General features: G+C 43.7%; 1 long non-coding RNA gene across 10 annotated transcripts; it reads right to left on the reverse strand.

Annotated features, from left to right (window-relative positions):
- Nucleotides 1-357: 357 nt before the first annotated feature.
- LOC124650594 lies at nucleotides 358-9,475 on the reverse strand. Of its 10 annotated transcripts, XR_006987055.1 has the most exons (11): nucleotides 9,323-9,475; nucleotides 9,210-9,290; nucleotides 8,715-9,119; nucleotides 8,522-8,612; nucleotides 8,247-8,339; nucleotides 8,099-8,154; nucleotides 6,627-7,561; nucleotides 6,359-6,514; nucleotides 6,136-6,254; nucleotides 2,856-3,136; nucleotides 358-528 (listed from the first exon to the last, which is right to left on the reverse strand). It is a non-coding gene; the product is annotated as an uncharacterized LOC124650594 (long non-coding RNA). The 10 variants fall into 10 exon arrangements; XR_006987061.1 differs by lacking the exons at nucleotides 358-528; nucleotides 2,856-3,136 and having other exon boundaries at nucleotides 3,601-6,254; nucleotides 6,627-7,064; nucleotides 7,421-7,561; XR_006987056.1 differs by lacking the exons at nucleotides 358-528; nucleotides 2,856-3,136 and having other exon boundaries at nucleotides 3,601-6,254; nucleotides 6,627-7,302; nucleotides 7,421-7,561.
- Between the last annotated feature and the right edge of the window lie 1,334 nt (nucleotides 9,476-10,809).

The raw sequence follows: 10,809 nt of genomic DNA on the forward strand, positions 1-10,809 counted from the left end.
TACTTCACGATGCCACGGTGTGGTGGAGATCTTCGGTGAGTCAGGCTCCTCCAACGACGACTTTAGGCTGACCATAGTGCTAGTATCATAGGTAGTATCATGCATCCTAGGCCCATAAAAATGATGATGTGGCATCTAATTAAGGAAGAGAGATAGAACTAGAGTAACATAGGTGGATACAGTATCATAGCGCACGTTACGAGAAAAGTAAATGTCAAGTAGATCTTGTACATAGATTTACATTGAGATTCTACAAAACAATAAATTTAGAAGTTTATGATACTACTCTATAATACCACCCACTATAGAAATAGTATCATAGATAAGTATCATATGCATGATACTAGTATATGATACTATGCACTATGACCAGCCTTAGACTAGGGTCGGTGACCGGGGACGCGCGTTCACCAGGCATCAGAATTAGGACCGGGACACCAAATGCCTATGACTGGCCAGACGGCTCTACAGAAATCAGAGCCCTTAGTGCTGCCTCCATCTGCGCACTGAGGCGGCGAGGCATTGTTCCTGCATTTTTATCCAACCATTTTTGCATGTATAAGCTACCAGAGACACTCACTGTATTTATAGATGAGACGGGAGTGGTGGGAAGACAGCTAAATGGTAGAAAAGGGAAGCAGGAAAGGAAAACTAAGCGCGAAAACATCACACACAATTCGGCAAGAAATAGTCTTCATTGATAAAAGTACATCACACAGTTTTTTCACGTGGAAAAGTTTGCGTTATATCACATACGTATTTAATCCTTAGAATGTGTGCTATGTTTTTGTGGCTAGGTGGCAGACGGTGGTTTTTTTGTGCATCAGCATTCTTCCGCACTGCACACAAAAAAAGCTTTTCATGTGCTATGGAATGCTTTAAAAGGCCCCATGTGTAGTTGAGTTTGTTTCAGAAAAAAAGTACAGTAAAGTAAATGACACTATTAATGTAAAAGGAACAGGTAAAAGTCAAAATTTGTTGGGTTCGACAACTGGAATGGTAAAAAAAAAATTTGTTGGGTTCGACAACTGGAACAGGTAAAAGTCAAAATTTGTTGGGTTCGACAACTGGAAAGGTGGTCGAGCGAGAGGACGGGGTGATGTGCAAAAAAAAAAAATCCTCTCGCTCGACCACCTTTTTTTTTGCACACAAAGCGGGGTCAAACGACCCCAGAGGAGCTTTTTCATATATCCACACGTGGCAGGTACAAATTGCAGTAAGGTCCTCTAGCATCTCTTGCACTAACAAACCTAATATTTGAAGTGAGGACCTGACACTTTACACAAAGCACCCTACAAACATTGCAGAAAACGCGATCAAGTCCGGTGCCTCTGCCACCAGTCGCCGGCGAGCTCCAGGCGTCTCCGCCGAGCTCCAGAGCAGGATGCTCGCTAGCTCCTCTCCGGCGAAGAGATCCAGCTGCTGGCTGCCAGAAGAGGGCCGGGGACGAACCACTTGGACTTCTACCGGCGGCGAGCTCCAGCAGATGAACACGCAGGCCTCCGAGACGGAGGTAGAAGAAGGGTCTCCCAACAGACCAAGGATCACGGCGACAAACCTGTTCGCCGTGTGTTGCGCGCAGAGAAGATCAGCAGCTCCAGGTAGTCCCTCCATGGAATCCACAACAACCGCACCATCCAGCCTTCCCTCATCTTGCCCACCACCGCAGTGATTTGGAGGAGGAAGAGGCAGGGCGATGCCGCCCAGATCCAGATCCAGGGAGAGGATGAGCTTTATTGAAGGGGGCGGTGCAGCGTTTCCGCCATCCGCCTGCGGCTCCATCCCTTGGAGCACCACGGCCAGCATCAACACCACCACCTGCCATCGGGAGACGCTCGAGCTCCGCCATGGCCAGACCCTAGCGCCAAACTCCACAGGGGTAAACTCTACAAGAGAAAACCTAAACCTAGCCCTAGATCTAGCCCTATCTACTCCGGCACCTCTCCGAGACCAACTCCGGCCGGCTACTCCGGCGGAGAGGCCCTGGATCGGCCCGGCCGACCACGGGTGACTCTCAACGATACTGTAGCGGACTAGAAGAGGAGAAGGGGGAAAGTGGGCGGTTTGCTTGATATGATGCCCGCTCGACCACCTCACCGCTGACCATCTTCCAGCCCAAGTGGTTCCACAACAAAACGCTGGCCCGACCACTCCAAATCGAGGGCTTCGTCCGCCTACGTCGCCAAGGAGTGAGGCAAGTAGCCTGCTCGATCTGCCCGAGCTGGCAGCTCCAACTGCGAGGGAGCTATACACGCATGAGGCTGCCCCATCTTCTCCCTCAAGGTTCTCTAATATGGGTGCAGCAGCAAGCATATCGGAAATTTCTCCCTTGGCTTTCTTTTGGGTGAATCTTTTGCTGCTTCTATACCGGTGTGTCTTTCTGCTCCTGAGATGAGCGCATCAATTGTGCCATCAGCTACTGCTGATGTCGCCCGACTGGTGTTTGCTGAAATACCAACACCAAGCTCTTGGCATGGAACACATGCTACAACACCAAACTATTGTTATGGGCATCAAACACCAGTTCAGCGTTCCTGTATGCAAGATGGAAACACCAAGCTCAGCTGCAATCATCAGTCTTTTACACCTCCAAGGAATGACCAACTTTCAGAAAAAGGAGACATGTTCTGTCAGTATCCGTGATAAGATGGCGCGGATTCAGACTAAACTAAAGACCATGAGTGAGACTCAGGCCGTCAAGCATATGAAAGGTCCTGAGAGTAAGCAACCTACAGCATCACAACCTAACCCTTCCACTCAAGAGGCAAAAAACATGTCAGATGAAATGCCATTATATGATGTGTATGCTGAAGAAGAAAATAGTTGTTCGATTGGTTTATGTTTCAGATACCAACCTTGTCATTCAACAAGATGGAGAGGGCAAACCAGATATTGAACATATTCCCAAGTACTTCAGCAACCCATCAGAAAAGGAGATACCGTCCCAGCAGCCTGCGATGTCTGCTATTGCTACTCACCAAATACAGTTTGAGACATCCGAGAGCACGCCAAATTCTAATGTGTATGAGAAAGAAGATATTGCTTGCCTGAACATTATCTCAGATGTGTTGGATTTCACTCTTGAGCTGTAGCACCAACATGATGAGAGCGCATGCAAATGTCCAGTCCTAAAGGCCTACGATTCAGATGTCACAAGGTCCAGCCATGTCAGTATTGAGCATAGTATGAGTGAATACAGGCTACAATGGGATCCAGGAGCAGATACAATTCTGAGTTCAACATCGACTAGAGATAATGTAGGTTTTCTTCAGACCTCAGTACTGCCAAGAAGTGGTGTTTTTATACTCAATGATGTGCTATCAAAGAGAAGCCAATTTGGCATACCCAATTTTTGTGTCCCACAACGATGCTACTGCGGAATGCCATCAAGGCTGATAAATCATGGAAAATAAAATTCAATTTTTATGGGATCCAGGCATTGTGAACCAAATGGATATGATGCTATTAGTACTCTCTCCAAGTTACAGGGAAGTTCTAGAAGATTGCCTTGCTGACCAGGAGCTCATGTCAAATACTTCTTGCAAAGTCGCAGCGCTTACATGGCAGCTCAATAACCGGGACTCCATTCCTGCTACTGAACAATACTAATTACACGTGGGAATTGGGATCCTGGTGTTTTGTATATCATACACATTCGCAAAAAAAAAGTATATCATACACGATATGATGCTAGATAAATATGCAGTGGGCCATCAAGTTCAGTTCGTCCAGACGACGGCTGACTACTTATTTCTTAGCTTGAGTGCATGCATACAATATATTGCTTCTGATGGCATTAATCCTGTACTCCATGCTGCTGCTTGCTGGAGTTGCCTACATCTTAAAGTCGACATCACCAAACTAGACACTGAAGAAGTTAAGGTCAAGGTAAACAGTGGCGACCCAATAATTAGTCCTGGGGGACCTAGTGGTGGTATTCAGTTTCACCAATGGGATTCAACCGGATACTGCACTGCTTGTTGTGTGTTTCAACAACGCCTCAGATCATGCATTCAGTGAAGAGGCTGCAGATTTTACATTTCCACATGGTCCTGGCATCTTATATGAGCTACTAGATCATAATGGCGCACGTTGCCGCGCCCATCTATTATTCAGTAAATTGGTTGTAATTTTTTAAATATATGGCAACATGAAAGACGAAAATTACACTTGCAAGAACTGAATCATACATTTGGCATAACTGAATAGTTGATTTTTAACAAGTAATATTACAACCATTGTTGGAACTAAAAGCCCCAAATTTTTCTACAACACACAGATAATTAAGAGATCTCGGGGACTGAATAGATCAATGGTTGGGAGATCAGTGGTTTAGGCTAGCCAGACAATTTTTTCTATACTGTGGTCGAGTGAGTAAGACGAGGTTGAGTCTTGAGCCGATAGTACCCAGGATACAAGACCTGGACGTGACATTAGCAGGTCAATTGACCTTGGACGGATTCCAAACATCATCCATGTTGAGTGAGATCCCAATGCATTAGTGCGCATGTATGTTCAGTAAAATCGTTTACAATATTTTTCTTCAGTTAAACATAATACAAATCTCTATACAGCAGCAAACGTGTGGACCAAGGGAAAGTGTCGCGGAGGGGCATGGTGGGCGTGGCACCCAGGAGCTCCAATGCAATTCTCGACAAGACTGGTTATATAATAGGTTTGGAGTTGCTTTGAGCTTGGACCTTCAACTATATATGGTTATTATTAGGACATGTAGATGGTGAATACAAGTCAGTTCAATTGACCGAGAATACGAGCCATGGTGTGCTAGCTTAGCTGGTTGCATCAAGTCTAAGCATATCTGTGACAATCTTAAGGTCTTTCCTGTGGCTGGAAGGCGGTCTACATACTGGACATAAAACGATTTTAGGTTTTGTTATGGAGCCACCAAGCCAGATACTGACAACAAAAGATAGGGTAATACTCACAGTTCAAAAACACTAAAAGTTTATTGTCTCAAAAGGAATTCATTTAACGAATTTGCTTCAAATATAATTGTCCAGAAGCAAAATATAATAGCTGCAAATTTATGCTACAGTGGTACTATCAATAGGGGGGAAAAATATCATCAATAGGTTGCCATATGTGAATTCGTGGCACTTAGTGCCCACTTGGTGTCATGAGAAGAGGGTCAATCAGATAGCATACTGACCACCTTCAGATCTCGTATTTATGGTTTCCTGGTCTGTTTTGGTTATGTCTGCATCAGTCTTAGCATCACCACACTGCATAGAATGAGCTAGTGCAGTTTAGTTTACTCTTGGATGCGTAAACTGGATTGGCCTCTGGCCACTTTATGTACTACAGTACCTTGTTTCATCTTCGTCTATATATAAAAGAATGCAGCGCTGACTGCTTTCGTAAAAAAAGAACATGAGGTAATAGCCCCAAAATAACGGTGTTGTTTTTGAATTGGAGAATGCCACAAGAATATGTGAAGATAATTTAAATTAAATTGCTGTAGAACAGACCACCAGTTTATATGATTTTCTAAAATGAAAAGCAACTTACGTGCAATTACCTAATTGAACTTCCCAAGTCACAGACCTTCCACTCAAAAAGAACTTTATTTTGCAGTTAAGTACTAAATGAGCTTCACATCAAGCAAGATCTTACAGTCAGAACACCTTATTGCGACAGATGAGCATATCGTTTAATATCTACATTTAGAAGGACGCAACTGCGGGATGTGTGAACAAAAGGGAAGATATATACATATTACATACCTTGGACAACAACGACCCTCCAGAAATTATATGAAGAAACAGGTGAAGAAGAAATTGGAAAATGGATATGTGGCAAAGACAGCAACAAAAGCCAGTTCAAGGTACTGATTTGATGCATCAGTTAAACAAATATGCAAGGCTAAAATTGATCATTAAATCACTAAATATTGCATGTTTTGCTCTTTGTGATGAAACGTGGCGAGAAGAAGGCAGCAGAACATACAAAGAAACAAAATCCTACAGAGGCGTATTATGGAAAATGTATATAGAAGAACCATAACGATAGATTTGGGAATATAAATAATCTCATATATGCATAAAGTACTCTTTACAGAAACACAAAAAACACAGAAACACATAAACAAAATTATCAAATCACCATTGTGCTTACCAACATCATGCATCAATCTCTTAATATATCTTCTGTGCATCAATTCTTTCGGGGAAGAAAGTCACATCACCAATCTTCCAACAGATTTTGGGCTGTTGTACAGAAGTCCTGATGTTTGGCTTGTATAGTACACAAATAAAGAACTCTGATAGTCAAGGCTCATATTTCATTAAAAAAATCTTGAATAAGATATCATATTTTTTGGCAATGTAGTTGCAAATACCTGAAAGTGTCCATCTTGCTCACAATATGCTAGAATGAATTCGATGAAGAATCAGACATACACAGTAGAGCTTCCTATCTTTTGTCATGTACTGTTGTGGCACCACCGTCTAATTATCTCCACATAAATCTTCTAGATCAATCGATTCAGTAAGCGCTGAAACCAAACCATGATAAAAATGAATACAGAAAATATATATTCTTAACTTTGTAGCCAAAGAAAGTCAAAAATCAATGAGAAAATTGCATAATCAAGAACAGAACCTCACATTCCAAGTACCAAACTTTGATGATTCATCCAAGCTGGACTAACTCTGGTTTAGATAGTCCGAGTAATTACAGTTCAGATTTTGCAATAACGGAAGACAAAACAAAAACATGAGATTAATTAGTACGATGCAGAATCCATGATAGCACAGCAAGGGAGCCTTAGTTACAGTTCCAGAAAGAACTTGTAATTTATAGTCCAAGTTCACTGCTGCATCAAACCTACAGTTGTAGACAGAACTGTTTTCTTTTGATGCCACTTTCCTGAATATTATAAGTAACCATCACAAGGGGGCGGATGAATCTTTACATCATAGTCCATAGCTAATATTGTCTACTTTACTGACCCTCATGGTTTGGCGGGAGCTACAAACCTTTATTATTTCGACCAATTGATCAACTCCACATTCTGCAGGAAACATAATCTGCAATTTACCATGCTAACGGGAAAAAATAGTCAATAAAAAGTCCATCTCATGTACAAAAAGCAGTTTGCAAACAGAACAAACAATTATGAACTTGATTGACCAAGCATTAGCATTCTAAAATGAAATAACTTCAAATAAATATGCACCATACTTCAGTGATATGATATGTGGCGTTCTAGATGCTGCTGATCCACTCCAGTGTTCACAGACTCCAAAATTCTTACTTTCAGCAATAAACCAATAATAGACTCTATAATCGTAAAATAAAATCCTTCTTACGAAATCAATTTGTATTGTTTAAAGAAGTATAATATGAACTAATGAACTTGGATGGAAGAAATCTGAGCTTCCAGAATCAGATTATATACCTGACCAATCAGAAGCTCAGCTAGTACACAACCAACACACCAAATATCAGTTTCTGTTGTAAACTCTGTAGCTCCAAACATAAGTTCAGGAGCCCTATAATACCGGGGGGAAATGTACAAGATGTTTGGCTCTCCAGAGACCTGAAATTGGATCGTATTATCAGCAAAAGGACCATATGACTGAAGAATTGAGTTGGGACATTTGGGCATAGTCATTTCAAAAGCACAACATGCAAAATGAATATCAGGATTAACTTGAGTACTCAGAACAAATTGCAAAACAATTGTACTTAGTAGCGGTTAGGCAAAAATAAAGGTTCAGCATAAGGTTCTTAACAAATAAATAAATAATTGGATGTACTGCCAAAATTAAGCTTCACAACGCCATGAAATTATGTATACCAATTATGTTATTGCAAACTTAAGCAGCCCATCAGTACAGAATACATAACGAGGGTAGTGAATCAACATTGTTTTTAGTTGTTGACATCAAAGACAAAGTTATAAACCCGGAGAGCTAACCATGTCTGGTTATTGCAAAGTGATACTATCGGGGGCAGTACTCTCTCAGGTAATGACCAAACTAAATTTAGGACCCAGCAGATGCAAGTAAAACATAATAGAATGTTCACAACAGAAGCATTGGTAGTCAAAGCTGGGACCTAAATAAACTGCTACCTCATCAGTCATATGTAGAGGCCTCTAAACTGCTACCCAATCATGCTGCTCTTGCCCTGACCGCACCAGCCAGCAATGGAACCATCAAGAGCAAAATAAGGAAAACAAAACATTTTAAAGCGGCGTATGAGGAGTTAAACGAACATACTTCCTGAGCCGTGAAAAAACGTGGTTGGTAGGCATGGTTAACTTGGATTCGTGGTCGAGAACGCTTTGTGATTTTTTTCTATGGAGGCTTATCCTGTGATATATAGACGGTTACGAAGGGAAGGAAAGGAAGGTCGGGTACATAGAAGGATGCAGTTAGATACCAATGTTTGCTGAACTAAATAGTAGCACGCAGTATGAAACTATTTTAAGTGGACAAATAAATAACAAATAATCCATAAAGAGTGGTACAGTCCAATGAATCAGCAAGTGTACCTGTCCAGCCCCATTGTGAAATAATGAAGGTCACACAGTTGCTCCGAGAAATCCGTGAATAAGAATCTGGAAGAAACGAAGGCGACAATCCCTGGAACAAGTAAGAATATGTCATTTGGCAACCTAATTTTCGCGAGAATGTAATCATAACCAGAGATCAAAAACGTGATTGCAGCCAAGCAGAAAGTCAAACCTAAGCAACAAGTATCTTGGATGAATAATGAGACGTCCAATGTGAGATGGAAGTACTGAGGAAAGACATGGGCTGTGTCCACATATTTATATGAACGAGAAGGGAGAACTCAAAGTAACGCTCCAACTAATCGTCATAATCACGGGAGGGAGCATAATTGCAAGAATTAAGAATGGGTCGAAATTACCACCATCATCAATCCATCATTACGGCACCGGCAGATATAGTTAACTCGTGTAGAAGGAGAACCGTTCTTCCCATTCGGATGATGGGCCTGCTCTTCGAACGTGATGGACAATCATTTTTTCGATTCCAATGATGGGTCTGGTAACCGTTTTTCAGATTCTAATGATAGGAGCCCACTCGACGGCCTGAACGGTACTCAAACTTGGCCGGCGCCGTAGCCTGAGAAGAAACAAAATTGGTCAACGCAATTCTACAAATCAGGCTGAAATAGAACTAAAAAACGCCAAGATTGGGTAATTCGTAACCTACCTTCGTTGTTTAGCCATTCGTGCCCTTCTCGATCGGATCCAGTCGCTCAAACGGGAACAACACCGCCGCTGTCCTCCTCACCTTTCTTCTTTTTTTTTGGTGTAACTCCTCACCTTTCTTCGGGCGGGGGTAGCTGAGAGGGGCTCCAGCAGCAAGTTGGGAGGTGTAATGTGGTTCTCCTAATAGACGATCGTGGGCGGCCGCAAGGGATTTGCAGGTCTCGCCGGCAGGTGCTGTCATGCGTAACGGAGGATTGGCGGCCAGAGGAAAATAGGAGGCGCACGCGAACGAGAAGGTGGAAGATAGCATTTTTTCCGGGACCGACAGGTGAGTGTATTTGTTTGAAGCCCAAAGTACATAGGCCCTTTAACTGTTTTCGGGCCCAAGTAGTGTGAGGCGGCCTAACACAACTTCGGGTGTAGCAGCCCTAGAATGAAGATGGGCCTACAAAACGATAGAAAGCCTTTTTAGCGCGGGACCGATGCCTGTTCGGGAATGACATGGCTGTTCTGATCGCTATGAATTTTGGTCCGTCAGATCGTTCGATCAGACGGCTGACGAACTGAAATTGCTGTGGTGAGGCTATACTCGTTCCATTATACTGTTACTTAATGGCGGTTGACTAAAGGGACTGGATATGTATTGAGACATCCACTGGCTGTGAAGTTTGGTACTCACAATTACACTTACTTCATTGATACTACTGCCAGTATGTGTTGGCCTCCTACAAAATTAATGCAGCAAGGAAGAAAAATTGCAGCGCTGCTTTATTTTCGTCAATGCATCTAACCTATAATAGATGCCCCCCAACGGGGACCTCACAGGGCATCCACGCACGCCACCAGGCGAGCAAGGGCTGGCCGGTTGCCTCATTTCTTACTCCACCAAGTGGGCCACGTGTCGCCATTTAATTGGCTCAGGTAAGTCAACCGTGAAACAAAATCGGCAAACCCCGTCCCACGACCCCCAATCGCTCCCCAATCCCCAATCCTCTGCCCCGTCTCCACCCATCTCGCCGCTCGCAGCGCCGCCGCGTCGTGTCTGTCGCGAGGAGGAGCGCGGCCGGTGGCCGGCAGATGCGGATCGGTCCGTCTGCTCGGACCGCGCCGCTCGCCATGCTTGGCCGGGGAACAGCTGGTGGATCTCCATGGCCGGCAGATGCAGAGCAGCTCGCTGATCGCACCGCCGCCGCGCGCCATGCGTTGCCGCATGAGCAGCTGGTGGATCTCCGTCCGTCATATCTGTGTCGCCATAGATCCTCACGCTAGCCTCGCCCCAGGAGTACCAGTCGTCAGACACGGTGAGTCGCACGTCCGTTCCGGTGTGATTTTGCTGCCTTTGCTAGGTTGGATGGTGCGGGCGATCGGATGGAGTGGGCGAGTTAGCCCAAGACGCTGGTGGAGGTTAGGCTGTTTGGAAAGCTCCGACAAGGGATAATAATAAGGAGCGAGCGGGGATTGGACGAGAGACCATATGCGGCGCTGTCTGTATTCTTTTCTTTCTAATTTTTAAATCGCTTGATCAATTAGATCTTACATGTCCTCTATGCCATGCCGAGCCGATCCTGTAGAAGGAAGACCGGATGAATACAAACGTGAAT

This window comes from Lolium rigidum, chromosome 4 (assembly GCF_022539505.1).
Source record: "Lolium rigidum isolate FL_2022 chromosome 4, APGP_CSIRO_Lrig_0.1, whole genome shotgun sequence".
In the NCBI taxonomy this organism is placed as follows: domain Eukaryota; kingdom Viridiplantae; phylum Streptophyta; class Magnoliopsida; order Poales; family Poaceae; genus Lolium; species Lolium rigidum.